The sequence below is a fragment of the Alligator mississippiensis genome, chromosome 3 (assembly GCF_030867095.1).
Source record: "Alligator mississippiensis isolate rAllMis1 chromosome 3, rAllMis1, whole genome shotgun sequence".
In the NCBI taxonomy this organism is placed as follows: domain Eukaryota; kingdom Metazoa; phylum Chordata; order Crocodylia; family Alligatoridae; genus Alligator; species Alligator mississippiensis.
The window spans coordinates 273,666,541-273,685,406 of NC_081826.1; the positions used below are offsets into that span (position 1 = coordinate 273,666,541).

Sequence of the window (18,866 nt, forward strand, 5' to 3'; positions counted from 1 at the left end):
TGCGACTTCCAGTGGAGGAGTATGTTTTGAATTACTGCACATGAATCAAATGTTTTGTGAGCCATTTTAAGTAAGTGGACGAGACTTCAGGAATGAAACAATATAATCTAGTACAGTAAAAACATACATACCCTAAGGCATAAGTTCTTTTAGTTTTCTCTATCATACTACAGTGTGTTGTGGTGTATGCGTGTGTTCACTGAATGAGGTGAGGGACACTTGGGAAGTAGGGAAGTGAGGACAATCCTAAATTATCTTTGCAAGTGCTTCTTGTGCTAGAAAGTATGTTTCCTTTCCACTACAAGGACCACAGTCAATGTCCTACAACATCTTGAAAAAATTACCTTTAATCCCATGAAAAACATTTCCATGATATGTATTCCTATCATGTAATCACTCTTGTCTAGGAAAGAATTCTCTCAAGCTCCTCTGCTGCCTTTGTCAATATGCATATGTATCTTGGATTCAAACCTTCTTTGTTTAAAATGGGTCAGCCCTTTATGTTTCTACTTTAATAGCAATTTGTTTCTTCTTTATTGCCATGTGGTGCCATCCTAGAGTTTTGAAACACTTCTGTTGCAGCTAATTTTATTGACTATCCTTTCTCATAAAACAGTCGACCTCAACAACTATTGCATAACTGAACGGTTCATGGCTAACCCAGTATTCTAGATGGAGAAGGTACCTGAGTATCCAATCTAACTGTTGGATTCACAGAAGGTCTACTGGACTCGGCAGCAGTTGCAGGTTTTCCACAACTCACCAGATCAGCCTCCAAGAGAACCCACTAAACTATTGCCTATACGTTGTACAGACATAAGTCGTTTGCTGCATAGTACCATCTTCAGAAGAACTGCTTTCAATTAAATCTTTTGCTCCTATCTGTGTCTTTTTGGACTACACATTCATGCATCTGTTTTTTTCACGGTTCATCTCTGTGGTTAATTTCAGGTTCATATGTTGTCTATTACCTTAATTACCAGTAGTAGAATGGATAGCCGTAGCTAAGTCTCCAGGAAGGAGTTTACAGTCACTTTGTGTCATTATAAGCAAGAGAAGACTATTCCATCCTTTTTACACATATCTTCCCCAAAATATCTTATTTTTTCAGAAGCTGAGCCCCAATCTGGCAATGGATCCTTTTGTTAAACTAAAGGAAACTATTTAGGCATTTTCCCCTGATGTTATTATTTCTCAAATTCTTCTATAGAATATCATAAAATCATAGAGAAGTAGGACTGGAAGGGACCTCCACAGGTCATCTAGTCCAACCCTCTGCCTGAGACAGGATCATCCCTATCCAAACCATCCTATAGAAACCCCAAATCTAACCTTTTAGTAAAACTACCATCAACCCTGACAAAACACAAGACATAATACCCTAATCGCCACAGGTGACCACAGCAACCAACACCCTGCTTGTGTGAAAGGTTGTTAAAAGATCCCAGGTAGAGGGCAATGGCCCCTGCTAGAGAGGAAGGCAAAAACAGCATATATTAAACAGCAATCTTTTTAAGTACAGTCTCCTAGATTTGTTTTTTTCCAATGTAAAATATAGTATATTCAGTACTTAATTGATGAACATCATGAGTTTGTATGGATACAGCTTTGTATACTTATGTAATAGCATGTTTGTGTCTCTGGAGCAGCCTGCAACTCTGCGTGTCCCACTCCACCTCCATTCCTCCCCGCTTCCCTGCCCCCAGTCAGCACCAGGGGTTTCTGCCCTGGTGGCCCAGCCCTGGTTGCGCTACTGCTTACAAGACAATACAAATTGGGCCCCTTGTTTGTACCCAAAGGCCCAAGTGGGATTCTTTTGAGCTCTGTTAGCCAGGCCGGTGTTGGACAGAAGAGAATTACTTCTCTATTACTGTTCATGCTTCCCTTGTAACTATATAGCACTTCCCATGCTGCCATGCTTCACACTTTTCACACTTCAGTGTGATTCTGCTTCGAGACGGTTATCTTTGATCTCCTCCAGTTCTGTCTTTCAATGCTGTATATTTTTAGACTGCATGGAAAGAAGCCATTATTTTGGGAAGAATAACTTTTCATGTGTTGTTTACTGTCCTGCATCCCTCTCAGCTACACTTCTTCCCCGACAGGAACATGCTGTTCAAGTGCACTCCTTCCCCTGCTCATGTTTGTGTTGACTTGAGAAGCCCAGTTTTCTCTAACTGCACCATGCCACGCACTATAAATCACATTTGTGTCCCATTTAAAGCATAAACCACAATAGACACAGAAGAACAAAAGGAACCACACGCCCAGCTTTTTTGACAAAACTCCCACACATTGATAATTAGAAGCACATAAAACCTTGTGCAGACTGGAAGAACTCAAGTGACTGCCATACCTCATGCTGCTTGTCTCAGCCTCCCCGACTTCCAATTCTGCCACAAAATTTTCTGGAACAGTAAAAAAGGGCAGGAGAAGATTAGCACAAACAATCTTTGAAACAAAAAGGATTAAAATAATAATAAAGTGCCTGACAAGAGTATGTTCATGAATCTATGGCAAATCTTTGTTTTAATTAATCATCTGCTCTTGGCCACATGGTATCTACTTTCCCTATTTCTGGTGTGCAGAAGTATAAAATGATTAAATTAAATTTTAAACCATCAGTTACATAAGTAATAGTTGCAAACTTTTTTTAGATACGCTCTCTTAGTTTTGTTTGTTTTAATGTGTCCGAATGTGTTCTAGGTATTTTGTGATACAAATAGAAATACATTACGACCTACAGCCCTGCTTGCTTGCACAAATGTCTAAGGAGTCTAAGGAGTCCCAGACACTACAGACCTGCTACGGAAACTTAAAAACATAGACCACCTTCCCAGCAACACACTCCTAGCCACCATGGACGTTACCAGCCTATATACCAACATCCCACACCAGGATGGCATCCAAGCCTGCCTTACATATCTACAGGAACAAGATTACAACCCAGAATACAGACCCAAAGATATCACTGAGCTTATACACTTCATCCTCACACACAACAATTTCACTTTTAATAATCAACACTTCCTCCAAATGATGGGAACAGCTATGGGCACTAAAATGGCCCCATAGTATGCCAACCTTTTTATAAGCCACCTGGAAGAAGACTTCCTCAAGAACTGCACCAGCAAACCCTTGCTGTACTTACGATACATCGATGACATCTTCATCATTTGGAGTGAGAACCTGGAATCTCTGATTGAGTTCCACCAGAAATTCAACAGTCACCATCCCTCCATCTGATTTTCTTTAGAATACTCCAGCACCAACATCCCCTTTTTAGACACAAGGATCAGTATGCAGAAGGGTAAAATACAGACCACAGTATACAAGAAACCCACAGACCAACATACATATCTGCACAGAACCAGCAATCACCCTAAACACACCAAAAAAGCTGTGATATACAGCCAAGCCCTCAGATACCACCGCATCTGTACTGAAGAGAACACCCAGGATTGCCACCTCACCAATCTTAAAAAGGCTTTCACCCAGCAAGGACACTCCTCCAGAGAGGTAGATCGCACCTTTGAAAGAGCCACCTGGATACCACGTGAAGAACTGCTGCAGTACAGAAGAAAACTCCCCACAAATCGCACACCGCTGGTTATGACCTATCACCCATCCCTTGAACCTGTACAGAAAATCCTCAAAAAATTGCAACCCATATTAGAAAGAGACCCTATTCTTAAAAAGATCTTCCCAGAGCCACCCATCCTAGCCTTCAGACAAGCACCAAACCTCGCCAACCTCATCACCAGAAGCAAACTTCCTCAAGCCTAGAACACACCAAAAGGATCCAGACCGTGCCAGGACAAGAGATGCAAAACCTGCCCCCACATCTCCACCACCCCCCACTATTACTACACCCCACAACAGAGCCATCAGCATCCCTGGATCTTACAGCTGCACCTCCAGAAATGCAATATACCTCATCCAATGCACCAAATGCCCTGATGGAAGATATGTAGGAGAGACCAAACAACAACTGCGCACCAGAATGAACGCACACCGGAAATCCATCAAAGACAGAAACACCCAATTACCGGTGGGGGCACATTTCTCACAGGAGGGCCACTCTCTCTCCAATCTCTCAGTCCTGATCCTCAAGGGAAACTTACACAACACTTCCCAGAGACGAGCCTATGAGCTCCATTTCATCAACCTGCTGGATACTAGAGATCATGGACTAAACATAGACATTGGATTTTTGATACATTATAATCTGCCTGGCAACTGACTCCCCAGCCCAGCCCAGCCCCTGGCTTCTTTACTTGTCATTCCATCCAGGAAGAGCACACACCAACTGCTGAAGCTTCCTTAGCCTGATGAAGGGTTTTTGAACCCGAAAGCTTGCTTAATAACTATTCTCCAACCATTTGGGTTGGTCTAATAAAAGATATCAAATTCACCCAAGGAACCTTGTCTGCCTAAGGAGTCCCAGTGAACTCAGAGTTGTTATTTGCATGCATAAAGGTTTTCATGTCACTTAAGTGTAAAGGACCAGGAGCTTAGGGTCCAAGTGCAGTCATTATCACCATGAACAGTGCGGTTATTCACATTATTATTGCCACTGCTGCTGTTGCATCTAAAGGCTTCTATCACGAAGTAGGCTCTATTGTAACAGAAACCATACTAGATATAGTGAAACACAGTCCCTTTCTCCAGAAGCTTAAAACTGAAGTTAAATACATTGACAGTATGAGAGGAGAAACAAGGGTTCAGAGAGGTAAAGTGATCTATGCAAGAGTGGGCAGCAGAGTGTGCATAGAGCACAGGTCTCTTGATTCCCCGTGTAATGCCTGTCCATCAAATGACCTCACCTCCTTTATAAATGTAACCCTCTGCGGCATGCTAGGCTGGGCAATATGCTGGATTCTGGATCCTCAGGGTGCCAGTAGCCCTGGGAACCCCCTCAGACAGGTCTACTGCCGGAGGCATCTGTGGGTGGTTGCCAACCGCTGGTCAGCACTCCCCACCCACGCCCTCCACCGCTAACAGTGCCATGGCTGTCTGCGGGAGCTCACCACTCACAACCACCACGCTCCAACCACCAACAGCACCACCACCATCTGTGGGAGCTCACCATGCCCCCCCAGCTTCCAGGGGCATGCGGCGTTCATGCCTCCAGTAAAAAGCATGCATTGTGCACAGCATACTTTCCATCTGAAAAAGCTATTGCACCCTCTGCAAACTTTTTGATGCCTTCCTTGCAAAGTTCTTAGGCACAGCTCACCCACTCAGATGCAGCCAAGCAAGCCTTTGCAGCTGTTACACAGTAATAAGCGTTTACAGAATCAGGCTCTAATTTGGGGTGTGGTACAGTAAGTGAGGGTACTGGATGAGAATGAGGTAAGAGACACCTCTAGTTACAGCAGTACCATCATCTGCAGGTCTTTTTTATAAAAATAAAAAAAATTGCTATTGAACAGTTGAGTTTGCTGTGCAGTTGTAAACACAGATCATGCTGTATGGATTTGGGGACAAAAATCATTTTCATACATCAGAATTCAACCATCTTCTATTAATTTTATCTTCCATCTCTTTCAGCAGAATCAAATTTGAAGTGTATAGCCACTTTAACAATTAAAACACCCTTGCTTTTATATAAACTAGTTCATTTTATCTTCTTTCCCACTGTAGCATCAGTAGTCTACTGTGCAGCTAGTACCTGTAAATACAGATACTAACTGTGCAGTAGATACTGCACCATAGGGATCATGTAGACACAGACTGAGAGCTAACTTGCTTCCAGTCAGCCACACCAGCAAGGGACCCAGTCCTGGTGCTGCTCAGCTCTTGGCTCCCCCAGAAGCCAGGAGCTGATTAGCGTGGGGACCAGGTCCCTCTCTCCCCAATCCTGTTGCAGCACTGTGGGGCTCCTGGCTCCTCACAGGAGCAGGGAGCTGAGCAGTGCCAGGACTGAAGAGCTACCAGTAGGGCAGCTAGCAGCCAGCCCCCAGCTGGTTGGGGAATCCCTGCCCCGCTGGGCCACACTGCTAGCTGCCCCATCAGTAGATCAGGGCAGGGGGATGGGACTTGCCCTCCCCCACAGCTGTTTCCCAGCCCCATGCCTCAATTGGCCAATGGGGGCACAGGGGAGGAGGCTCTTCCCAGCCCCCTGTCCAGGACACCTCCTGATGTGTACACTGTCTCCTGATCCCATGCACATGGGGACCAGCCCTGTGCTCCCTGCCATCCCCTGGGCTAGCACAGGGGGAGCCTTGAGTTCCCCCTGGCTGCTGCAGGATGGCAGAGCAAGGTGGAAGCAGCCCTCTCTGGACTGCTCCAATTGGGAACAGATCTGCTTCCAGGAGGGAGCAGGTGTGACTTGCTCCCCAGTAGGCTTACTGTGCAGTATTTTTACTGTGCAGTAAGCCTATTTCAAATTAACCCAGGGCCAGGGGAGTGCAGGCAGGCCAGACCAGGAAGCTGGGGCAGGGACTGGAAGGTCTCTTCCCCCATTGCAAGACTTACCATGTGCCTGGGGCTGGCAAGGCTGCTGGCTTGGCGTGGGCCTCCCCGCCTGCTGGGCTTGTGGACAACAAACAGGTTCCCTGTTGTGTGTGCCCCAAGGCACAAAATGGCTGTAGGCTTTTATACTCTGAAGCTAGGGGCTGCCAGAAAGCAGCCCAGCCCTGGAGCAGGAGAGGTAGCCAGTCAGGAGCCCTGGGGCTGGGCTTAGGCTGCTCCCCTAATGGCTGGGCAGACCCACCCAGCACTAAAGTTAGTGCCAGTTTGAGTCTATACATGCACTACTGCACATTAACTAATCACCCCTAAATTTGATACTTGCATTTGCAGGTATCAAATTTAGTCGCAATCAACCATTTTTATTGTGAAGTAAGGGCACGCACGTGTAGACACACATGCATGAGCAACTGGTGCCGCAGCCGATCCTGCCGACCAGAGGGGAGTGGGATCGGGTCCCCCCCGTGGCCAATCGCAAGACGGCCAATCACTGTGCCCAATCGCTGCGGCTGCTTTTGGGAGTACAAGGGTGCTTCACTCCCCAGCCAGCACTCGCAGGGGGCACTGGCACTCCCGCCAGCGCTCCCTGCCCATAGCCTAAGCAGAGAGCACTGGAGCTCTCAGGGGGTGCACTGGAGCTCTCAGGGGGTGCATGTGCACCCCCTACACAACCACTGCACACATTTGTACTACACAGTAAGTTGGACTAATGTTCATTAACACATCTTGCGTAGGGGCACCCAATATGGATCCGAATCTCAGAATCTAGCCCGCCGTGAGCATAACAACTTTCAGAATTTACCCCTTGTTTCTCTGAATAGACAGAAACAACCTCCAAGTACAATTATTTGATTTAAGAGGCTAAATTAGTGCCCAGGTTTGAATGGTCTGACAACAAGATGAAAGTTAATTAGCTCTGTTTGCTAAATTTTTGAATGCTTGTGAAAAAGCCCGTCTCGTCTTAAGGTAATTAATTGCCTTTCGGCTATTCAAGATGCTCATAATTATGAGTCTGAAAGTGCTTGTTAGGCCTTCAATAAAACAAATCAGGCTTATAAAACATTGAAACATTATACCACTGAGCCATCAGGAAATTCAAATAGTTCCTAGTTCAAGACTCTCAGAAGTTATTGAAAATGCAAAGAAATGGGGTATCTGAATGTGGTTGTGTAGGAGAGAACAGGCTTGTAAAAGCTAAATAAAAAAAAATAAAAAGAAGAAACCAAGAAAGAAGGAACCTGTGGACAGAGTCCTCAAATAGTACTTCAAGGGTAACTGCCTAATATTGAACAAAATGTCTTGCGCTAAACCTTTTGCTTTTTCTGTTTTTTAATGCAGATTTGGGTTTAACAAAATATTGAGATAGTATGTATTGTTGTCATGGTCTTCTTCAGTCAAAATAAAAAAGACATTAAAAAATTAAATAGTTATTTTTTTTTCTGTCAATTCATTATTTAAAAGACAGTAGTATTTGGCACTTCCTATTAACTTGAAAAAATAAGCTATTTGCACAAAGAAATAGAGATTAAATCAAGAGAACTGCCTAAATTGCATATGTGTGTATAAGAGGGTTGTTTAATTAAACAAGTAGTTTGTTTGATTTGAACATTTTTATTTTATTTCTAATAAAAAGAAAGACCTTTCAAATAACATTTTCATTTTGATTTGTAGATTTTATTTTGAGCTTTCAAATATTTTACTTCTTCCAAGATAAAAAAGATAGAAAAAGAGAAATCAGGGAAAATCCTTTCACTTTTTGCTTTTCCTCACTCTCCATTAGGGAAAAAGAGCAGGGAACTGGTAAAAAAAAAAAAAAAAAAAAAGTGGGCAGGGCTAGAATTGGTTTTCTATTTGGTCAAAAATATATTTTTAATTTTTTAAAACCTCAATATGTGCCAGTTTTCACTTCAAACTTTTTTAAATGGTAAAACTAATCACCTTTTATAAGGGAAAAAAAAATGTTCCGCTAAAGCCATTCTTTATGAAAAACTTTGTTTAAAAAAAATCTGACCAACCCTTTTTCTGCATCTATCAAATCTTTCAAAATCCTGCTGAAAACACATTGGTTTTGCTCAGCTTTCCAAAACTGATTATGCTTTCCAGCATCATCTGTTGCCATTCTAAATTCAGTTTTTATACTATTAATATTATGGTACTTGTATGCATGAAGTTAAATCAGGGAAGACACTGACTTTATTTGATTGCACTGTACTGGTCAATGACTGTAGTAAAATTTGTATTTTCTCATATACCCCACACCTTTCTGAGGAAGGCAGTATGAAGAAAAATAGATTTTTTCAGAGTTATGGCTGTATACAGCAGGGATAGACCCTAATCTTCAGCTCATTTGCCCTCCCTTTCTTGCTTAGACAACAGCAACAACTGTGATTTGAATTGTCAGCAGGTCATGGCTGCTCTGCCAAAAACTGAAACTGCAACTGCTGCTGAAGGCCAGGCTCCATGGATAGATCTAAGATTTTGAAAAGAGCTAAAAATAGCCTGAAGTCTGTAAAATAGGAAAAGAGAGACTAGGAGTAGCTGATTTCCAAATTCTTCAGCAAAATCACCAAAGAAAGGCTAGCATGATTAGTGGAACATCAAGACAATTCAAAAGAAGTGTAAGTCATTAACACCTGTTAAGTAAAGAGCAATTAATAGGAATTGAGTCAATTCTAATGAGCCGTGAAGTCAATTGACTCCCTCAGCATTGTCTGAATAGAAATGTCACTGCTTCTGTTCTGGGCAGAAAGTCAGCTTTCTCATTGATGTCACACCTCTCGTTTTGGAGGGCAAGGTACATGTGGCAGGCAAGTAAATGCACTAATATACATGTAGCCATAGACCCTCATCTTCCACAATGCTAAGGTCTTCATGCCAACTGCTGGAAGCCCTCAGCTTTCTCTACATGGAAAGTTTGGGTGTGAAACCCATGGCCCTGTGACTTCTCTAAAATATATTGCTCTAAATTTTCCCTTTGCTTTTAGATGCTCTCTTTTCTTTAAGCAAACACATAATAGGGAAAGTAACTGTTTTTAAACATCACTGCTTGCCAGGTAGAATTGTCCGAGTTCTCCCAGCAATAGTTTTTATTTGTGAACAGCTGAAAGAACCTACTTCTTCCAAAAATTATTAATTTTGGGGGGTAATCTTAACAATAAAAAGGACCTTGTTAAAACTGCTTGGAGGACTTGACGATCTCAATAAAAAAAATGAGCCTTTTTAGCACTGTTCTTTAGTAAAGACACAAAAAGAGTGGGAATTTAAAAATACTCTTAAAATTAGCCCTTCATATAAAGTTTTTGTAAATTGGTCTTTCTGATAAAATTTGTCCGTGTCTGAATTCCAGGCAAAATCAGATCTTGCTGTGTCTAGCTCCACATACAATGGGATTCACAGCTCTAGGCTAAGGAACGGAGTTTGAGACGTTTCCCATTATGTGGTATATCAGTGGCTTATGGAAGGAGAATTCAAAGACATTTAAAATACATGCCATGCAGATGCTTTTAACCACTACAATTGGTCAGAGAAACCACACACATGCACACATCAGTTTACATCCAGCCTAGAAACTGATCTGAGAATAATGATGCTATACTACAACTCTTGTATAAACATTTATTTAAGTTTAATAGGAAGCCAAGCCAAAATATCTGGACCTGTATTTTTTTTCAAAATTATTTTGGGGTCAGGAAAGAAAACTAATATTTTTGTAGTATGTATGCATCTTGCTTAAAAATAAGGGGGGGGTGGGAATTGAAAAGCCTAAGGAACTGGAGGTTATATACACTTTAAAAACAGAACCACTCCTGTTGATTGGCTTACTGCCAGATTAAAACCTACAGAAACATCTTGAAGCCTTTAAAACAGTAATTTTCAACTTTAAGGAATTCTTATATGATCCATGGGGTTTTTTTTTTAAAAAGCAGCAAAGGTCCTTTTTTTCTACACATTTCCAGATCAAGATTAAAATGGATTATAAGTACTAGGTATGTTATTTTTAGGTTTGTTTGCTTGGTACTATATTCTGGGTCGGTTATGTATGGGTCACGGAGAGTTCAATGATAGATATACGCTGTTACTAGGTTGCATGTTTGGAATTAGTTCTATCCAGGGCCTTTTCCTTACCCAAAAAAAAGAACTTTATGAGGGAATAACTCTAAAGGGTTGGGTTGTTTTTAATTTGTAGCACATCTTTTTTAAAAATTATTGTTGGTGGTGCTGTTTTGTTTGCTTGTTTTTTAAGTTGAGAAGCCTTGCTGGTTAGGAATTAATTAGCAACATTTCCCAGCTCCAAAGTAGTTGGTTTCTTGAAATGGAGTTGAAAATACTAGCCCGGCAGAGAAACCCGCACGTCAGGACTCTGTTTCAGCTTAAGTGTTTCTCACCCTTCGCAAGCACAAAGACCACATGAGGCGATGGAAAGCCTCTGCACATGTTTCAGAGCCCTGCCAAATTATTCAGCTGAAAACTTGGTAATGCGTGTAACTATTTTTGGCCAGTTAAGCAGAGGCCTCATGCAAACAATCAGAACTTCATTGTTTTTCAACCTAAATTACCAGTGACACTTCCACTTAACCAGACTTCTCTCATCCCGCTATACCATATAGGGACAGTTTGCTTCATTTTAGTGAAGTGAACCGCTTGCTCCTTAACTTCTTTTGATTAAAGCTACTAAAATATTTTAAACAGAGGTTTGGATCTTTCTAGCTGTGGTTACTGCTCTCAGCACCCAACTTTGAACTTTATCAGTGATGTCTTCTGGTCTCTCTTCTACCTGCTCTCTCTAGGCTTGGATCCCACGTGCCTACTCACAAATATTGAATTACATTGATTAGTATATTTGATCCAAGGGATAAATCAAGAGGAGTATACTAGCTAGTCAAACAGTTCAAGCGTCGTTCCATTTGAAAGACTCCAAATCATCTCCTTTTGGCAGATCATTGATCCCTGGGATTAAGGCCAGTCACAAACAAGCCAAACAAATGGTGTCCAAAATACAAATCATTACTGGATGCTAGCAACCAGGAGCTACATAACAACTGGTTAAAAACAGGATGCTCAGTACCCTTTTATGTGGAGTCTTTGTTCTTTGCACATGTTTGTTCCACATGAGAAGTTCCTCTGGAAATAGAGGACATAGGCAAAGGTACCAAGAGATCAATGACAGATCAGGGCCATCCAGCTTTGGCATGGCTGGGGACCACATGTGGTGTTGGTGGGTAGAGCCTGCATAGGCTGAACATTGTGGCAGTGACCTCCTCCTCCCAATAATCCCCTGTGCCACATGGGCTATGCTAACAGACCACATCTCCACTGCATGGGTTACTCAGGTGGCATGCAGACCCCCACCACGTGGCCTGTGCAGGCAGCATGCAGACCCCTGGGCCCTCCCATACTGTGCAGCAGACCAAGAGGCAGCTGCCAGGGTCCACAGGCTGCATGTTAACCATTCACAGGGCTACTTAAACAGCCCTCGCACAGACCATTTGTCTCGTGCCCAGTTATTTTAGGAAAGTTGATTTACATGGTTGAATGCAGCTATAAAAAGAAAGCCGATAAAATTCCCATAGGCAAATCCTGGATGCAACAAACATGCAGGTTTTTTAATGTTTGGAAGTGACACGAAGAAAAATTATCTTTCAAGGCTGCCTCGTTTCCCCATGATTCTCTCCGGCCAAAATCCCGATATCCTTTATATCAGCAAATGGGAAGAAGACAGGGGTTTGTATTTGATACATACCAGCCCAAAAAGACCCCCGCATAGATTACCGATTTTATCCACTTCAGTGCTCTTTATAGGCAGAGAGGTGTAGAAGGATGAGTGTAGAACAGGTTCATATCTATGAAGGTTGCTTCCCTTCCCAGCCTGAATGCAGGGTTGCTGCCATACACCAAAAAAAATCATCCTCTCTCTTAAAGCATTCTTTTAAAATGGGGCTGGCAACTGGCAGCCCCTGAGCTCCCACCTGGCTGTCACTCCTCTTATCACTTCACTTGCAGCAGCAGCTGGGGTCTCTAGGTTCTCCATCCTTCTCCACCCAGGGGGAAGCACAGAGCAGTCCACAGTGTTGAGGGAGCCCTCACCATAGTGAGCTGTGGGTGGGATGGGGAGCTACAGAGGGTGGCCACTCATGTGTTTGGTACAGCAGCGGGGGGTGAGGGGAGGAGGGTTGCCCACATGGCATGCAGCCTGGGGACCTGTGGCTCCCACTGGTGTGGCCATCACTGATGCTGCCCACACAGTGCGGGGCCCCAGCTGCTTAGAAGTAAACAGCCAAGTTTTAAAACACTCCTTTTTTAAAAGTCCTGAACATCCAAGTAGGAGAGCTACAAGGTTAACTCAGTTGGCATATGTTTTGAGGATGTCTTTATTTTTATTTTATTTTTTCATTTTCAGTAAAGAACAAAATTGAAGGATAGAATAAAAGATAATACCTACAAAAGTCCTTGCCTCTTTCATATTTTCTGGACTACCATGGCTACAGCATGACTCCTAAATGCTCCTAAAATATTAAATAACCCCAAATAGTTTTCCATATGAAATGGATACTGATATGAACCCATTTATATGGTATTTCACCATGTAGTATTTGTTTAGTACACATACCTTCATAATGGACCAGATGAAAAAACCCAGATAAACAGGTTTGCTTTTATAGACAAAATAATCAGTAGCTTTAAGCCCTGATAGCTGTTAAGTAATATGAGAGTTGTTATTTATCCTAGGGCTGGAGCCTATTAAAAGAAAAAAAAATCTCAAAAGCTTCCACCAGCAAGGGTGCTTTCTATTACCCTCTCAGCAGGAGAGAAAGGTCTACAAAGCCAATTAAGCAACTCTATAACCAAAGACATTGATATTAAGATTTTCTCTACATGCAGTTTTTTAACTAAAGGTACCTATTTTTGTTAGGGTTATTTTTTAACCAAAATAATTATACCAGGATACTCCCAGTGCAGATGTAATGATACTAGTCAAAAAGATCCTTTATACCAGTATTTTCTTTTCTATACAGGAATAAGCCATGAAGTTATAAACACTTTAATAAATTTATCAACTGGTGTGGGATTTGTGTTGCTGTAAAAGTATAGTTTCATAGATTCACAGATTGTAGGGTCGGAAGGGACCACAAAGGATCATCGTGTCCAACCCCCTGCCCCTGGCAGGAAAGAGGACTGAGGTCAGATAACTGAAGCCAGATGACTATCAAGCCTCCTCTTGAAGACCTCCAAGTTAGGTGATAGCATCACCTCTCTTGGAAGCCCATTCCAGATTCTGGCCACCCTTACTGTAAAAAAATTTCTTCCTAATGTCTAACCTAAATCTACTCTCCTCTAGTTTGCACCCATTATTCCTAGTTACTCCTAGGGGTGCTCTGGTAAATAGTGCATCTCCAATTCCCTGTTGTCCTCCCTTTGATAAACTTATATGCGGCTACAAGGTCTCCTCTCAGACGTCTCTTGTGAAGGCTGAAGAGTTCCAGATCCCTCAACCTCCCCTCTTAGGTTCTTTCATGGAGGCCACTAATCATGCAAGTGGCCCTCCTGAACCCTTTCCAGATTCTCCAAAACTGGACACAGTACTCCAACTGCGGCCTGACCGATGTCACATAGAGGGGGAGCATCACCTCCCTCGATCTGTTGGTCATGCATCTGCTAATGCACGACAAGGTGCGATTGACCTTGTTGATGGCATCATTACACTGCCAGCTCATGTTCATCTTGGAATCAGCTATGACTCCAAGATCCCTCTCAGCCACTGAGCTGGTGAGAAGGTCATACCCCAGCCTATAGGTGTGCTGGGGATTCCTCCTCCCAAGGTGGAGCACCTTGCATTTATCTTTGTTGAACTGCATCCTATTTTGTTCTTCCCATTGATCCAACCTGTCCAAATAGGCCTGTATCTGCTCCCTGCCCTCTGGTGTGTTAACTTTGCCCCATAACTCAGCGAACTTGGAGAGGGTGCTCTCCACACCCTTGTCCAAATCTCTGATGAAGATATTAAATAACACCTGTCCAAAAACTGAACCCTGTGGGACCCCACTGCCTACCTCCTTCCAGGCCAAAAATGACCCATCCACCACCACTCTCTGGGTGCGGTCCCTAAGCCAGTTGGCCACCCACCTGACTGTATAAGCATCCACCCTGCAGCCTGCTAGCTTCCCTATGAGAATAGGATGCGAAACTGTGCCAAAGGCCTTCTTAAAGTCCAAGTAGATGACATCAGCCTCAGCTCCTCTGTCAAGGCAGCATGTGACCTGGTCATAAAAGGCTATAAGGTTTGTCAGGCAGGATCTACCTGCGATGAACCTGTGCTAGTTTTCATTCAGCATTGTTTCCCCTGCTGGGCCTTCACAAATGTTCTCTTTGATCATTTTTTCCAGTATTTTCCCAAGGATAGAGGTAAGACTGACTGGCCTAAAGTTACCAGGCTCATCCCTTCTCCCCTTCTTAAAAATGGGCACCACATTGGTCCTTTTCCAATCCTCAGGGACCTAGCTGGAGCGCCATGAGTGCTCGAACAGCTGTGCGAGAGGCTCAGCTATGACACTGGCCAATTCCTTCAGCACCCATGGATGGAGGTCATCCGGGCCGGCTGACTTGTACCCAAGTTGAAGTGGTACAGATCTTGTGTCTAGGTAAGGAAAGGAACTTTACCTAAGCAACTGGGAAAGGCTGAGACAGGGTCACTTGATTTGCATGAACCTTCTCAAAGAAAGGAAGTACCTACAAGTTTAGTTCAAGGAAGTACTTAAGTGCATTAAACGCCATTGAAATCAAACTGTTGCTTAAATTAATGTTTATATATTAGCACACATTTTAAGCACCATGTTTCAGCATGGAGATGCTCTCATAAATTATGATCTGAGATAGGGTATGAGGGCCTCATTCTATGCCGATCGCCAAAGCTATATCTGTCAGTAATTGGAAATGAATATTTTTTCCACATAGCGATTCAACATTCTTCCAGTTTGCACTGCTGCTTTATATTTCCAAAATTGGGTGGTCTCATTTGGCAGTGCTCCAGTATTAAAAAAAAGTTCTTCTGAATAACAACCTTCAGGAAGAAAGACATTTGTACTATACATACATGTATGGCTTGTAAAAGTAGCTTCCCAGCAACAGCAGCAATAGTAAGTAACTGGAATTGTTCTATTTTGGAAGCTGGTAACAAATACAAAGGGCTCCTTTGCTCTGAAAGAGGAAAATATTTCACTCAGAGTTAACCAAAAACAGAATAACTGGTGAATTACTTTCAAATAAACTAACACAACACAAGTCATCTAGGAACCTAGACTTCCTGGTATCTAACTACCAAGGATCCTAGAAATCCGTTTGCTATGGAAAAAACACGGAAAAATGCCAAATTTCCATTTTTACAGAGAATCTTTAGCTTTTACATTTTGTGAAAAAATTAAAACATACATTAACTATTAACTAAATTTTACTGAAAATACCAGTGTCACTTATTCACTGTGCACAGCCTCCCCCTCTTGTGACTGATTTTTCCATGCATTTTAAATTACATAGCTAAACATACTCCAATAAACTGCTTCCAATGTATAGAGGTTACTCAATGGCATATAAGGGTTTCTTTTTTAATCCATCTCAAATTTCACTTCAGCCTCCAGACATGATTAAAGTTATGAAAAGATACTGAAAACTTTAAAAAATCACCCCTAAAGACCATGTCACTGAGTTTGGCAAGGACAAATTTCACATAGATGGTAATGTGCTGTTCTATACTATATGCAGCAAGACTGTAGATTACATTTGAAGGCAAACTATTGTAGAGCACAAGGAAAGCACTAAACACCAAATGACTGAAAAGAAATGAAAACAAAAGGCTGAAGCAGCAGGGCCATTGACAACAGTAAAGAAACAATGCACCGTGACTGGATCGGTCCAGTGTTTTACAACTGCCAAAGAACAGCGTGAAACTGTCACTTCCGATTTTGTTTGAAGGTGTGTAAAAGCAAACATTTCTCAACATAAAATGATTTGCCTGTTGTCAAATTCATAGATTCATATAGATTCATAGATGCTAGGGTCAGAAGGGACCTCAATAGATCATCGAGTCCAACACCCTGCATAGGCAGGAAAGAGTGTTGGGTCTAGATGACCCCAGCTAGATGCTTATCTAACCTCCTCTTGAAGACTCCCAGGGTAGGGGAGAGCACCACCTCCCTTGGGAGCCCATTCCAGACCTTGGCCACTCGAACTGTGAAGAAGTTCGTCTTAATGTCCAATCTAAATCTGCTCTCTGCTAGCTTGTGGCCATTATTTCTTGTAACCCCCGGGGGCACCTTGGTGAATAAAACCTCACCAATTCCCTTCTGTGCCACTGTGATGAACTTATAGGCAGCCACAAGGTCGCCTCTCAACCTTCTCTTGCGGAGGCTGAAGAGGTCCAGGTGCCCCAGTCTCTCCTCATAGGGATGGGCCTGCAAGCCCTTAACCATACGAGTGGCCCTTCTCTGGGGCCTCTCCAGGTTATCCGCATCCCTCTTGAAGTGTGGCGCCCAGAATTGCACACAGTACTCCAACTGCAGTCTGACCAGCGCCCGATAGAGGGGAAGTATCACCTCCTTGGATCTGTTCGTCATGCATCTGCTGATGCACGATAAAGTGCCATTGGCTTTTCTGATGACTTCGTCACACTGCCGACTCACAAATGATTTATCTGTTTCTTGGTTTTTTGAGCAAGCATGTTAAGAGAGGCTGTGCCTTTCCCAAGTCAGATGAATTGTATTCCCATTACTTACCAACTCTTTTTGAAGAGGAAAAACGGTGTCTTCTCAATGACCTGAAGGAAACTCCATTGCTGTGATCTCCAACAAAACAATTGACTTCCAAAATAGACCAGTTTTCAACATTTTATTTCAGGTGCTCAGGGTAGATCCTCCTAAGCATGCTGACATTGCCACACCACAGCGTGTAAAAACAGTGTACCTCGGAAAATTAAATCACGCCACCGTTTCACAAGCCTGGATTTCTTGTATGTTGGAGTTCAGCGTCCCACTTGATCAAATATTAGCATTTGTAACAGACAGTGTGAGCTACATAGTGTAGCAGGCTTCCCTTTCAGAGCTTGGGTTGAGTCCCAGGCTTGAGATCCTGCTGTTTTGATTGGTGAAGCCCATCCACCAATCAGGAGGCAGCAAGGGAAATAAAGTCACAACCCTTTCCTGAGGGGAGGGAGAGAGGAACTTACCCAGATCTGATTGAAGACTTCAAACTGTCAGGTCCAGTAGACTTCAGGGGCAGAGCCCTAGAGCATATAAAAGGAGCTGCGTGCCCAGCACAAGAGAGATGCGTGAGGGACAGAGAAGAGAGAAGAGCAGGGCTGAGAAGAGCTGAGGAGAGCTGCTCAGCAGGGCAAAGTAGTAGCCCAGGAAGAGCCCCTGAAGACTTCTATCAGCAGGGAGCGGTGGACAGCTCCAGTGGTCAGGCTCTCGGTGTGCAGCATGGCGCACAGTGTCCAGACCCTGGGAGCTGCATGAGGCAGCTCGGGTCTGCAACCTCTGACATGCAGCCAGAGACACGGTGTATGGAGCAGGATCTTTGGAGCCCCTTGGGCGGCTCAGGTCCACAACCTCTAGCACGAGGCTGGGAGCTTAGTGCAGTAGGCACTGCATGGTGGGTGAGAGACCCTGGGAGCTGCTCAAGGTGGCCCTGGGACACCAGCTCAGTGCAGACGATGCTGCCCAGAGGGTCCAGAAGCAGACCAAGCCCCAGTGCTGCACAAGGCTGTCCAGGCCTCCAACCCCTAGCACAAAGCAAAGCACCCACTACACACAGCAGTGCATGTGGCCCTAAGCCAGGCCAGTGGCAGCAGAGTTAGGTAGCAGGAAAGCCCAGCAGGGAACAGACCTTGATCTGGAGAATGGGAGGCAACCCTCTGGGACTGTGAAGTAATAAGTTACCCTGGAGAGAGGGACCCCCCCCAGGGTTGCAAAGGGGCACTGCGTGGGCTGCTCCTGAATGATAGCAGGGGGAGCTCAGGAGTCTTTGGGGTCTCCCTCTCCTTTTCTTCCCCCCCGCCTCCTTTCCTGTAGTGGTACCTTGGGAGTGGGGCCCTTGCCCTGGAGGGCACCCAGGTAGTCTAAGGACTGCTGGTTATATATATAGACTGTGCCTTATAATTTGCATGGGTAAGTTGAAGCAATAGTTTGTATATTAATAGAGTTATAAGGTTGCCTGATCAATATCCTTTGTTCTGGGTTGTTCATCTGTATTTTTAAATAATAATTGATTGTGTGTGTGTGTGTAATTTATGTCCTTACCCTTTAATGGTTTTGTTGTAATAATAAATTTGTATATAGTTAAGTAATTGATTGACTGAGCCTGACTCTATATGGGACGGAGGTGGCTGCTGGGCTGTTGTGTCCCTC

The 18,866-nt window shown here is 43.5% G+C and overlaps 1 long non-coding RNA gene across 1 annotated transcript in view; it reads left to right on the top strand.

The window, feature by feature from the left end:
* Nucleotides 1-7,898, top strand: part of LOC132249626 (uncharacterized) — a 55,478-nt gene extending 47,580 nt beyond the window's left edge. Inside the window, exon 2 of the long non-coding RNA XR_009461137.1 lies at nt 2,707-7,898. This is a non-coding gene — a long non-coding RNA (uncharacterized LOC132249626). The remainder of the gene's footprint in view (nt 1-2,706) is intronic.
* The last annotated feature ends 10,968 nt before the right edge of the window (nt 7,899-18,866 follow it).